Source organism: Brienomyrus brachyistius, chromosome 3 (genome assembly GCF_023856365.1).
Source record: "Brienomyrus brachyistius isolate T26 chromosome 3, BBRACH_0.4, whole genome shotgun sequence".
Classification (NCBI taxonomy): Eukaryota; Metazoa; Chordata; class Actinopteri; order Osteoglossiformes; family Mormyridae; genus Brienomyrus; species Brienomyrus brachyistius.
In genome coordinates, this window is record NC_064535.1 from 32,049,555 (window position 1) to 32,064,387 (window position 14,833).

The following is a 14,833-nucleotide window of genomic DNA, read 5'->3' on the forward strand; positions in this document are numbered from 1 at the left end:
TCTTTTATCTTCATTGCCTATATACCTAATCGAAGTAAAATATTAATAGCATTAATATGCTTGTGATTATTAGGCCTACTTATTTGTTTCCCGGCCAGATTGTGTTACATGTAGTTTCCTGTACTAGCCGATCAAGAAGTGCACATAAATATAAATCAGTTGTACGTCCCGTACATTGCGACGACTATACGTCTAAACAACCGTTGTTCAGACTTGCATGTCATTTCAATCAATACAATTATTTCAACATAATTCAGGCTTTAATATATTTGCCTTTTCCCCCCTTCGGCGAGCTAGCTTGACTGAACACGATGAGCAACTGCAAAAAAACGACTGGGCTTTAATGATAAAGGAGAATTTAAAGGAACCTGTTTTGATGTTAAAAGGCAGACGGAGCATTACCGGTCTCCCCCGTGTGGCGTGCTTCGGGATGGCCGCATTATTACCCGTCAGTGCTGCAAATGATGCGTCTAAAAAACCAAGGTGTCCACAAGCCCATGCTCGTGAGAACAATAAGCCATATAAACCAAAATTAAATTTAAAAAAGCGCCCTAAAAATCCAGTTTTTGTTATTAGATGAAATCAAGGTCTCTACTATTTCCATTTATAGTCTAAGTAACATCCTAGTATGAAGATGCAAGTAATTAATTTGTTTGTCTGTTTTTTTATTTATTCCAGCTATCGACCTATTTTTTTATTATTTATTTGCTCTTTTGTTTGTTTAGTTTAATTTTGCAAACTGGATTTTTCATGTCCAGAAACATCCAAATCCATACTGTAAATGAAAGCCCGGTTTAATCAGCATTGACTATATAGTCAATGCTGTATAGTATAGGTAGGCCTATGTTTAAAAATGGTCCTGCTGTTTTCAATAGGCCTACAACATAATCATTTTATTTTGACAGGGTACAGATTTAACATATGTTTCTTCAGCCGTACTAACCAGACAGTTATCCTATATGTCTCATGTACACTGTGAGGTATTTACAGAGTGCAAAGTGAACTGCATGTTCTGTACAGCTTACGAGTTTTAGTTCTCCCCTTTTGACTCCTTTAAAAGAATAATATGTGTATATGAGTGAAATATGGACATTGACTTCTACATTTAAGATCTAGATTCTGGTGATTTATAACTCAGTGCTAAATAAGTAATGAAATGAATTTTTTTATGGTTGGGACATATATTGCAACATGTTACATTTTTATCCAATTAGGTTTATTTCTCAGGCTTTGTTTTATGTTAGCATGTGCTGTTAACGTTTTTTTTTAAAAAGAGGCAAAAAGTTTCAGTAGTTGCAACAAAAGTCCCAGAGACAAACACTACTGGCCCGTAGACACTGGGTATTGTTATTTGCGGACAAAAGGCAGACATGGTCACAAAAAACTTCGCTGAAACACATATTTGGCTTTACAGACCAAACTTCAAAAGTGTTCACATCAAAAAAACTAACATCAATGGGCTTTTTGAAGTAATAAAATTTTACTTCAATTCCACAGGGGTTGGAAATAAAGAAGACCATATTTAATGCTTTTGTTGAAAAGATGTTCTTTGCGAATAACAGCTTGTTTGCCTTAAAATGTGAGCCGCAGAAGAACTGGATGAGAGTTGTCCTGTTTGGTTTAATTAAAACGTTCAAAGACAGATTTTTTTAATGAAGGCTGGTCCTCAGAGCGAAGGGGCGGAGTGCATCTGACCGCGGACCTGCCGTTGTCATTGACGCGGACACACAGGGTCCTTTACGGATTGTGGAAACACATGCAGAAATTTCGATGTGGTAAATGTTTCAATTTCTCTCTTATGGGATTCGAAGACTGGCAAGGCTGACCTGGGATTAAATTTTGGCTCTTCTCAGTTAGCTGGCTTAACAAAAGCTAGAAGTCATGACTGGCCAATTAGAGCCTAGGTAAGGAGAAATCCTATTGGACAATCATGCTAGATGGCCAGCTCAGTCCTGCAGACTGACATAATGTCACATTATTTGGTTTTGGAGAGGAAGAATAGAAGAAGAACAAGAAGAAGAAGAAAAAAAAGAAGAACAACAACAATAATAACAATAATAATAATAATAATAATAATAATAATAAAAGATGAATATATAAAAATAATTTATATTATTGTAATAGACATTACTTTCAGGGTGTACACCTGCCTTGTGCTCTTCTATCTTTAGGGTTTCATTTGTGTTTCATAAGTTTTGTTCAGGCTTTGAATTTCATGACTATGTCAGCACAAAAGGTGACAAAAGTCTGGTTTCGGTTTGATAAAGTTTTGCTGTCAATTGCAAGGGGGGGGGGGGGGGGGGTTGGTGGGTGCAGAAAAGACTGAGCCTAAATGTCAAGGCAATTCTGCTTCCAGTAGAAAGCTCATGGAGAGTTTCTGGCTGCAGGTCACCCTCAGCAGAAGACGAGCTGCCAGATTCAGCCAGCCTAACCTCACACTCCAGGGAGTCCTCAGAAGATCGAGCGTTTCTGTGCTGGACTGCACCTATCAAAGCACCATCACTGGATGCTGATGAGCAAACGGGTCGGAACTCCAGGCAGCAGAGTCTGCTTCTTCTCATTTTCATCTCTGTAAAGCCTGGGGAAAAAGAAAGGTTAACCAGGCCTTTTTTATTTGGCTGGTACCGGCAGATACATCTTGCCGTCTTTTTAAATATTATTAAGTAGTCTTGACCGAAAGCTAAATAAGAAAACCCACCAGGCATTGCACTGTTTGTGTGGGAGTCCTTTCAGCTGGAAGGAGGCTGCCGCAGTCTGACGGTATGGACCTCCGCGGGAGCCAACAGAGGGGTTGGGGCCTGCCACATCCACACTGGGCCCCAAGTGGGAGGGCACTGGTGGAGAAGGGCAGCGTGGTGGTCGGGGGGGGGGGGGGGGGCTCTCCTCTCAAGCTTCACAGACTGCTCTATCTCCCTTTGGCTCACTTATGTTCTTCTTGGTGAGACTCCCCGGATATTTTGGGACTTTCCTTATAGCTGGGATGTCTCTCCAGCAAAGTGCCATCAATTCGGCTGGGACCTGGAGCACGATGCAGTTGGGATATCGTGAGTGGATTATAGGAGTGGTGTTTGTCCTGGAACAGTCAGTATCTGAATTACTGGAAAACAAAGGTGGTATTTAGTAAGTAGAATGAAAAGCAAAACAGGTAAATTACCTAAAAGCCCGGATTAGAAAACTAATACCAATGCACCGTACTGAGTGAAGCACTTATTTTACATAATTCCACCATTTGTTCTTGTTCATAACGTAGACTGTGACAAACTTGTTTGAAAGCATCTCATTTAATAGAACATTGTTGGTTGTACTCAAGCACAGGACTGTGTTTTCACCACTGTCCCGCTTCACTCAATCCCCAAATACTTCAGGTCCGTAGTCATTCTTGGGTATTGGGAGTCATCAGGCATGACCCCACTGTCCTTCCTGGCTCTAAGGGGCATGGGGTGAGAGAACGTGGAGAACAGGAGAACATGACACCATGGACAGTACGAGTGTGGCTTGTCCAGTCGTTTGTCTACCAGGAAGGAAACATACTCTACCATCCACTCTGAATAGGAATTGGGTGCCTGTAGTGCTCAGAGTTTGACAAAGTGCAGGAGGCACTGGAATGTAGATTTGTAAAGAAGACAGAGTGAGTTGGGTTTTGTTCCTGTGAGGAATCCACACACCAACATCAGGATTTTGCATGCAGGTATGTGGTTGTCTGCTCTGCGTTCAGAGGAACATCATGTATCCTTGGTGAATCACTCTATGAGATATTCCGTTACATCTCATTTTATTCCTCATGCTGTGAAAGGTAGGGAGAACATGGAGGAGTATGCACAGGAACATGCACAGGAACACATGGAGGAGCACATTGTGGAACACATGGGCATATACTGTAAATGTAGTGACCTGTGAAGAAACATAGAAGAACAAAGAGAATGAAGCACCTAGTGGAAGAACATACAGAGCAACCCACTGAACATCACACAGAGCAACACACAGAACATAATACAGAGGAATAAGAGGATCTCACAGAGGAGCTTTTAGAGGAACACATAAAAGAATTCACATAAGAGATCATACATGTAGATCCATGTAAATAAAGTAAGACTGGAACAAATATATGGTCTAACATTTTCTTTCATTTATTTCTGGACGCCATTTTAAGTCTCTTACAGGGTTGTGGTTGTAAAATCTGTCAGATATAAATAATAGTTTAATCACATTAACCAGTTCATTTGACACTGGGGATAAAATCTTGGAAATGCATGCAAAGGGTTCAGGGTTATTAGTAAATCCAGAAGATACAAGTGCAATCTTAGCGGTTGTGTGAGCAAAGCATCAGGTAAATGACTGTAGGAATGCAGCCCAGATGTCAAGTGGTGAAATGTCTTTGTAGGGCTAGCAGCAAGTCTGAGCTCTCCATATCACATGGCAGTTTCATCTTAGAGGTTATGTAGGCCTCTTGGTTCTGATGAAAGACACATCACCAGTCTTATCACAGACATTAAGACTTGTGGTTTTATTTTCTCAGTCCAACCATGCAAAATTAAAAGTGACAGCAACTTCCCAAAGTTATGAGTACTTGTAATTCCAGGCACGAACTTAACTGCACTTTCATGAGGGAATGATGATCATTGTGGATCAAAGTCCCATCCTCTTAGAGACAGAAGGCAGCTACAGCACATACTTAGCTGTACATTTACATTTAGCTTGATTCCGATGCATAGGTATATGAAAAAAGGTGAGAATGGTGCACAAATACCTCATTAACTCTGCCATGATGTTATGGGCTGCTTGCGCAGCAAAAGCCAACTGGTACAGACTACCCCATGTTTTAGGTGGGACTAAAAGCACGATCCAATCACACCTCCAATGTCCAGAGCAGCAGTCAGGAATGGTGGCAAACTTACTCCCTGCGCCAAGGCAGAATATTATGCATTCTGTTCTACCGAAACTGGAGGAGGGGTGTCACCACTTATGTCAGCCCAAGTGAGGGAGACCATCTTTCCCAGGCACGTGTGTGTTGTTTTTGGGATGTACAGAAAAATGACTGCCTGGATCGACGTTATGTTGCGTTTATGTTGAGTTCCAGTTGGTTTTACAGAAGATGAGGTTCCAAGTGATCATTTTACATCCAATATTTTATTTACCAAAAACATAAAATACGCTCAGCCTACTGTGACGGCCTTTAAACTTAGCCGTGGAAAAATATATTCGCCATGAAAGTTTGATGGTTTATGGTTGACGCTGGTCAGCAGATCCAGCAGGGAGATTCTCATGAAAATGAATGTTTAACTGTAATAAAAGAAAACACTAAAAACTGAACTCAGTATCTCCCTAGAAAAGCAATAACTAGCAAAGCAAGAAGGTGCCACTTGGATCTGAGAAAAACTGATTCTAGGAAAAGCAAATGCCATAATCAATGTCTTGTAATCCATATTACAATTTGTCTTTTAGTTGTAACCTAGAATGTACAACCGACATACTGACTGGAAACACAGAGCCTCCAATAAAACCAGACTTCACAAAATGTTTCAATTTATTATTCCTCTACTTAAGAAAAACAAATCTATATGGACCAAACATCTGGAGGCATGAATGCAATTAAAATATTATACCAAAATAATGTGAGCAAAATTATGAAAGAAGATTATTGTACAATCAAGTCAGATTACGATTGGAATGGATGTCCTTCCTTCATTGCCTATCATTCATGCTCTTGGAAAGTTGTACAGCCTATTGACTGAAAAATTGTTGAGTTCTCCGGCGCCTTTTTACATTATCCGAATCACCCTTGAAATTATATGATTTGGAATAATGGCTTAAATTGCTCCAGTTCTGCCAGCATTCTGTTATTAAAGATCCAGACTTGCCAGACGGTTTGAAGGTCGTCTTGTGGTTTGTAGACCATCTTATGTCCTTATGATCAGGATAATGCTCTAGGTTATTAAAAATTGACTATTACTGTCATGTTCTGTTTTTCTTACTGTTAGTTTTGTTATTGCTATGCTCTCACTAAAGCAGAAAGCACTTCAGACTCAATCTTAAGCACACAGACTTTTCTACATGCAGAGTGCAGTGGTCGGCCAGGCTTTTGTCACTAGCGTGTTTGAGTATGCTGAAAGGCATCCACAGACCTACTAGGGAAACACTTTGCTGCCAGCTTACCAAACACAAGTGGGTTTTTTTAGCAACAACCTAATAAGACAATAGCTGTCATAACTGGCCAGTTTCCCAGTGCTTTTCCTCGATACATTTCTTCAATAAAACTAAAACGGTGCTTTATAAGAAGTCAGACTAAAGCTATGTAATATGGATGAAAAGAAGCAGCAAGTTCCTTGAGGTTAGCTTGGAAAAGCAGCCAAGCTGAAGGAAGGTGCCGTGTTTGCCGATTTTATTTGGTTTTCTCTGTTTTTGTCAACCAGCCTCTGAGTCAGGATCACGAGAATGACTGATGTGGTTAGCTTTAGCCTCTAATGGCCAAGCGAGCACCTGATGTAAGGTAAGTCATGTTAACTCCCATGAGGGATGAATATGTTTCTGCTGATGCTTGTATTCTGGGGCATATTGTTAAAAAAAGCTCTCAGATTATACTCCCCCACTCCATTTTCGCAGCCAAACAACTGCATCTGACCTGATACTCTGCGCACAATCCACCCTTTGTCACTGCCCCACTCACTCTCCTTTTTCTGGGGCATGTTTTTACCATTGAGGAAGTGTTTATTGGTTTGGTTTTGTGCAGAGACTCTGCCTTGTCTGAAAAGGCCGTCCCAGGGGTTGCCAGTGCTCCCAGTCTGAGTCCAGTGCCGGGATCTGGCACGGGCCCGTGAAGCTGAACACAAGTCGCCTTTGTAGCTCCTTCCGGAGATTCCCTCAACCCGGCCTCCCGCACAAAGAGACGTTTAGTTCCGCACAGTTCCCCTCCCGCTGTATTTCCCAATGAGCCACAAGTCTACTTCAAGCCTGTCCCCAAATTTCCAGTCTGAAAATGTCCTCTCTCTTGTGAGTCTGGGGCCATTGTCAGCTTTCCATGTGCTGTACCCAGGGACTTTTAATATTTAAATATTTCCTGAAAATTAAATTACTAAGACAAAAATAAGTTTTCTCTCAAAAAACCTAAATATACATATAAATATATGTCCTCTGATTATTTTTCTAAAGGCATTATGATAGATACCCAAATATCCTGCTCATAAAAATGTTAGTCAAACGTGCTCTGATGTAACCAGACTGAAATGAGTAGCCAACATCTTGATTCATATCAAATGTTGGCCTGAGTTATCAAATATATTTTAAACCAATAAATATTAATGATGAAACTTGGCTCTGTTTTTACCGTGTAAATGGTAACGTTAGCTTTATCTACCTGATTAATCATGTCTAGTACTGAACACCACACCCAGCCCTGGGTTTGACTCCTATTTTATTACACATGCATTCACTAAGATTGGGAGGATTTATCATGGAGGGTCATGGATTTGCCCCCAGGGCCCTGAGATTCCATGCTGCATGTTACATTGTACGGCGCACGGAACGCAGACGGAGGAGCAGGACGCCAGGAGTCGGGACAATACGGGGTTTAATTGAAGGTAAGACAAGCGAACAGGCAGCAAACGCAGATTGACAATACAATAACCGGATTGGGGAAACAAACTTAAAAGCAGACTTATATACACAGGACTAATTAACAGCAAGCAGAAACAGCTAGTAAACACGGGGAATCCACACAAGGTTAACGAGGGGGCATGGTACATGGAAGGAGCGGATGATCAGGGCAGGATAGGACGCCCCCCCCCAAAAACACGCACTCCGAGCACGCCTAAGGGGAAGCACAAGGGAGGCAGGGCACAACAGGACAGCACCTGGGGAAACAAAAGCGAGAACATCAATGGGACACAGGGAACAGCACCTGCACAAAGGACAAACAAGACAGGAAGCCAGACAACAAATGCACAAACACAGACACGAAGAGGGACACCAAGGATGGGAACATAGAACCGAACACCAAGGAAGGGGACAATGGAGGAACAACACCAGGGGGCACACCCACAGGTGGCACATAGGGACCAGCAGGGAACGAAGGCACAGAGAGACAAGGAGGAAACACAGGGGGCACAAAGGGACTAGAAGGGAATAAAGGCACCAAGGGACGGGGAGAAAATACAGGGGACACAAAGGAAACAGAAATGAACAATAGTGGAGAAGGACGGGGAGTAAACATGGGGGCAAAGAAGCAAAGGGCAAGGGTAAATGGGGAGCTGGAGCGACCCCCGGCGGGTGTTAGGTGGAAGCCGCAGGGACAGCAGGTGACTGCGAGGCCAGATCAAGGGGATGCCCGAAGTGGTAGGCAAAGAGGACAGTGACGGAGGGGAGGAGGGAACCACAGCTGCGGCAGGCAGAGGCGCAGCCACAGCCGGCCCAGGCACAGGCGACCAACGAGTCGCAGGCAGGAGACCCACAGGTGATTGACGAGGCGCCGGAGGCGAGGAGGGAGGTGAAGGGGACACCGGTGGAGGGACGGAGGGAACCTTAGCTGTGGCAGGCGGAGGCACAGGCAACCAAAAACTTGCAGGTGTGGAATCCACAGGTGATCAACAATCAGGAGCTGGAGAACCCGCAGGAGACCGTAGAGCCGAAGTCTGGGGAAGCGAAGGTGAGCCAGGTGCCCTCTCCCTATCTGGGAGACCAAGAGACAGGAATCCGGCTGAGATCTGCCACGATGAGGAGACGGTCAGGAACCACCTCGGGATAAGTGACTGCAGCCAGGGATTGTGCCTCAGGGAAAGTGGCTGCAGCCGGGGGTCTCCTGCTAAGGAAGCCGGCTCCATCCTCAAGTGCAGCAGCCTTCACAAAATCTCCTCCGCCTTCTCCAGCTGCTGGGGTGGGGACACGAGTGACAGCAGCAAACTTCCTCCACAGCTGTTCCAGGAGCAGAGCAGCCCCTGGAGGCTCACACTGCAGGCTCCCCTGTTACCCGCCAGTAAAGACCTGGGAGGGTAAAAAACCATTTGGCCAGGGTCTCAGGCACAGACGACGGCGAAGCTGCAAGCAGCCAAGCCTCGAGTGCAGGCGAAGCAACAGGCAGACGATCTTCGGGCGCAGGTGAAGCAGCAGGCAGACGAGCCTCGGGCGCAGGCGTAGCAGCAGGCAGACGAACCTCGGGCGCAGGCGAAGCAGCGGGCAGACGAGCCTCAGGAGGCTCCATGGGGAGTGGAGTCGATGCCCCTTTCTTGGGGAACTTAAGGATCCAGAAAATTGTGTCCTCCTTAACCCTGGCACCTTTACAAGCCAGGCGTGTGCCCACAAAGGCGCGGGCTGTAGAGATTGTGGTGAGGAAAAGCGAGCCAGCTAAGAGAACGTAAAATGTGAATGAGCATGTGAATGATATGGAGAGCAGCAGCTTTTCCTGCCTTTCTCTGAAAGGTAAAACCATGGCTGATTTTGAGCACAAAACAGGGAGAATCCACATGACTTTATATGTACAAGAAGGATTCTGCTGCTGGGCAGGACTGGGGTGTGATTTTAACCCTGGCCAAAGATACCTACATCTTCAGCCTGCCCCACGTGCTCTGACCCCACCCTGCATCCTCAGACCCTGCCCCATGTCCTAGACCCCATCCTGTGTTCTCAGACCCCACCTTACATGCTCAGACTCCACCCCCCAACATCAGCTGCAGCATTGATTTATCTAAAGTGTTCCAGATTGATCCCCAAAAGACAAGGGGCCCAGGTTGGGAGGATCCGAACTCAGCGACAAGACAAGTGTGGATATTACAGCAGTTACTTTGGTTATAATTTCATCCCCATGACCATATTTCCCAGCAAGGTCCACTTTCCGGAAAGAAGTCAGCAGCGCTGGTAGGGTGCTGGGAACCCGGTCAGTGTTTCAGATGACCCTTCAAGACAATGTGGCCACATTCTTTTCTTTTATGACTCAACTGAGCAAACTGAGTCTTGTTTTTCTACTTTCTAATGGGAATTTTCTGGAATAATGGATTGGGACCGCACTTTGTGCTGTTCAACTGGTGAAGAAAAGTCTGTGCAATTTGTGTCAGACTTGCAATAATGAATGAATCAGGATGCATTCAGTGAATACAGAGACAATAGATTCCTCATTGACTTAATGGTCTCACACTTGTAGGGTCATGGCTTCCATTACCGCACTGTACGTTTGTGTGCCTCGGTGATCCTATGAGCAACATTATATTGTTAGGTTTGGGGGGGGGATAGTCCTGATCGTTGTCCGGCTGCCTTCGTCTCCGCCTCCCGGACCTGGCCACGCCTTGAGCCTCGACGGTACTTCCGCGTTTGTGAGTTGAAAAGGCCGGCGCGGGAGAGTAGCGGAAGCTCTGCTCACAGTTGGTTGTTGCGTTATTGATTTGCTTGTGTTCTTTTGATTGGATGACGTGTATGACAGTTTTGGTTTTCTGGTTTTCGTCTCTTGCCTTATCCCTCTGTACCTTTGCCTTTGGTTTTGACTGCTTTCTGGTTTGTGATCTATTGCCTTCCTCCTGACTCCTCTCTTGCTTCGCCCCTCGGATACTGTGTTTCGGCTTTGGTGTTCTGTATGTTGGTTTCCGTTAAGTGCGTAGGGAGTGACGGCTGTTTTGTTTTGCGTACGTGTTGCTTATTCTGTGTTTTGGTTAGGGAGTTAGGATTAGTCTGTGTCATTTTCTTTTCGTTTAGAATTAGTTTGGGACGTGTTCGTTAGTGGTGTTTTGTTTATTGTTTTGCCGGTGTCACTCCCGAACTCTGTTGCCCTATTGTGTGTGAAAGTCTTTGTGAATAAACATAAAATACAAAAAAAGATCCCTTTGTGTCCCGTGTTCCCTTTTCCCATACCCTGGTCGTCTCGTTTTCCCCTCTCCTTTCCCTTTACCTTTCTGGCGGTCCTCAACCCTAGACTGAGGATCGTAACAATATGAACAAGTATCGGGACACACCTCTTAATCACTGATAGCAGGTGTTTCATTCAGACCCATTGTCAGAGGTGTATAAAATCAAGCGCCTAGCCATGCAGTCAGGTTTACAAACATTTGTGAAACAATGGGTCGCTCGGAAGACCTCAGTGAATTCAAGCTTGGTACTGTCATATGATTTGCAATAAGTCAGTTCATGAAATTTCTTCCGTGCTAGAAATTCTATGGTCAATGTTACGTGGTATTATTGCAAAGTAGAAGCATAGAGGAACAACAAGAGCCACAGACACACTTAAAAATGGAGGGAGCTCATCAGTGACCCGGGGGTCAGGTCTCTACCCATGGAGCCCAGCTGGGCAAAGTCTGAATGACTTACATGGCTAGCAAACCTGGTTTTAGGGACATGGAAAGGAGCTTGAATTAGTGTGGGAGGTAGAGAGATACTATCTCTATATAGTCGGGCTCACCTCAACTCACAGCATGAGCTCTAGAACCAAACTCCTGAAGAGGGGTTGGACACTATTCTTCTCTGGAGTTGCCCTGGGTGAGAGACATGGCACAGTAGTGGGTTTATGCATAGCCTCACAATTGACTGCTTATTCACCTATCGTGATTGAGAGAGGTCACTTCCCTTCGACTTCCCTTGTCGTTCTCTTGGGGGACGACATCTGACTGTTCTCCGTGTCTATGTAATAAACACCATTTCAGGTTATCTTGTCTGACTAACACCAGTCCATAACTAACACCATATTTGAGCAGAAGAGTGTTTATAAATATACCTATCACCAGAACACCGTAGGTCATAGATCAGTGTTTAATTTTAGTCATATCATCAGATCTACGACCATATATCTTGGGTAAAGAGTGGAATTGAGCTGTCAAGTGATCACCACCTTGTAGTAAGTAGGATCAGATGGTGAGAGAAACTTCCGGACAGACCTGGTAGACCCAAAAGTATAGTGACAGCATTCTGGAAGTGACTGGCAGAGACCTCTGTCCAGGAGATCTTCAACTCGCACATTCAGCAGAACTTCCCTTTTGAGGGAGGCTGGAGACATTGAGCCCAAATGGGCCGTATTCCATGACTCCATTGCGGACGTACCTGTGCAGACTTGAGGTCATAAGGTTGTTAGTGCCCCCTGACCCTCCAAACCCAGTGGTGGACAAAGGAAGCCATCAAGCTGAAGAAAGAGGCCTTTTGAACTTGTTTAGCTTGTGGGAGGCAGCTGATAGGGACTGGTACGCTAAGTGGAGTGTAGCTTTGTACGTTGTGGAAGCAAAAACTCTGGTGTGGGAGGAGTACGGCGAGGCCATGCAAAATGGCCACAAAGATTTTGGCAAACCGTCAGGTGGCTCAGGAATGGGAAACCGGGCTTTGCCTATGCTGTATACAGCAGGGATGGAGTGCTGTTGATTTCAACTGGTGATATAGCCAGGAGGGGGGTTAGGAGCACCTTGATGACATCTTGACTTCCACTGACACGTCTTCCTTTGGCAGAAGCAGAGTCAGGGGAGTCAGAGGAGGACTTACCCATCACTGAGGCTGAGGCAGCTAAGAAACTCTTCGTTGGTAAAGCTCCAGGAGTGGATGAGATTTGCCCTGAGTTCCTGAAGGCTCTGGATGTTATTAAACTGACTTGGTTGACAGATCTCTTCAACAATGCATGGAGGTCAAAGACAGTGCCTCTATACTGGCAGACTGTGGTGGTGGTCCCTATCTTTAAGAGAGGCCACAGGAGGGTGTATTCCAACTTCATGGGGATCACACTCTGGAGCCTTCCATTGAAGGTCTATGCTAGAGAGCTGAAGAGGAGAGTCAGGCCGTTGGTTGAAAATCAGATCCAGGATGAGCAATGTGGATTTCATCCTAGTTGTGGAGCACTGCAGTGCTTTACCTTTATAAGGATACTGGAGGGTTCATGGGAGTTTGCCCAGCCAGTCTAGACATGTTTTGTGAACTTGGAAAAGACTTATGATTGTGTCCCTCGGGGGGTTCTGTGGGGGCTGCTTTGGGAGTATGAGGTGCAGGGTCCGTGCATAGAGTCCCTGCATATCCAGAGCAGGACTTTGTTTGTACTGCTGGCAGTAAGTCAGACTTGTTCCCAGCGGATGTTGGACTGTCCTTTATCACTGATTCTGTTCATAGTTATCATGGACAGAATTTCTAAGAATAGCCAAGGGGTGGAGGGTGTCCAGTTCTGTGACCTCAGGATTGCATCTTAGCTTTTTGCAGATAATGTGGTCCTGTGAGCTTCATTGAGCTATGACTTCCATTGTGTAGTCAGGTGGTGTACAGCAAAGCATGAAGAGGAAGGGATGAGGATCAGCACCTCCTGGTTTGAAACCATGGTTCTCTACATGAAAAGGAAGGATTGGCCCTCCAGGTTAGGGATGAGTTACTGTCTCAAGCAGATCTCGGGGTCTTGTTCACAAGTGGCGAAATAATGGAGTGGGAGATTGACAGGTGGATCTGTGCAGCATCAGCATTTAGATGAGCCTTATACCATTCTATTGTGGTGAAGGGAGAATCAAATTGAAAGGCGAAGCTTTCGATTTACCAGTTCCTACCCTTACCCACGGCTGGCACCAGTGGAAAATGAACGGGGGGGGGCAATTGAAATGCAGAGAGGGAGTGGTGACTTGACCCAAAAATATAACACACGTGGTGCACTTGTTATGATTGTTTATCATTACACACACACACAGTAACAAGTCAACAAACCCCAAGGAACATGTACCATCCACACACCATCTGATGATAGGAAATTCGCCAGCTCAAAGCCCACCAGTCTTGGGTATGACGTTAAACTACATCTGACCCTGAAAGCAGTCCTCCAACTTGCAGGGAAAAAATTTGGTAGTTGGTGGCAGGACTGGCACTCCAGCCACCTAAGACAACTCACAACAGCTCGGAATAAGCAGGTACAATACCTTCCTGCTCTCTGCAGGAGTAGCTCTGCTGCAGTCGCCCACAGGAAGACTGCACCCATCATGAAGAGGATGGGAGAAAGCCTTTGTTAGCCTCATCCCCAGAAGATTCAAAACTTGGAGACCTAATAGAGTCAGGTCTGTTGGGGATCAAAGCTGGTGTCGTGCTGAGGTGTTGTCTGCTGCACAGTGGCACCTGGGTCCCGGTTTGAGGCGGCATATCCGGGTAGGTGCGTGGAACTTCTTGTCTCTCTGGCAAGATGAAGATTTTTCTCTGCTGTCGGGGGAGCTTAATAAACTCAGCATTTTGGTGGCGGCACTCTCTGAGGTACACAGACCGGGTAGTGGCCAGATATCTGTAGGTGGGTATACCTACTTTTGGTCTGGTCAGTCTGATGGCTGTCATACTCAGGGAGTAGTTGTTGCTGTAGCAGATCAGCTTCTCCCTATGGTGTCTGATGTTACTCCTTTCAACGAGTGTATTGCTTCAGTGTATGCTCTGCCCGTGGTGAGTGATGTCTTGTTGAGGGAGACATTTTACTCGCAGCTTCACTCGGTGGTTGATGGGTGCCCACGAGGTGACACTCCTCTGGTCATAGGTGGCTTCAATGTGACCACTGGCAGTGAAAGGGATGGCTATGAGGATTGTGATGGTCAGCATGGGTCTGGAGACTGGGGTGAGATTGGCTTCATTTGTCGGTCCCCATGGGTCTGGAGACCGGGGTGAGAGTAAGAGTTGACTTTGCTGGGGTCAGGGGCTGCGGGTTGCTGGATCCTGGTTCCAATGCTCTGAGCTGCATTGTTGGACTTGGTACTCCAATACTGGTGGTGCAACGAAGAAGATCAATCCTCATGGGCAGACACTGGAGGCTCCTGCAGAACTGCAGAGTCTACAGAAGTGCCCAGTTAATGAATTCTGACCACAGACTTGTTGTTGCTACTCTGAAGATTCAGCTTAGATCGAGTAGGCTACCACCTACTAGGAGAATGAGGCTGGACTT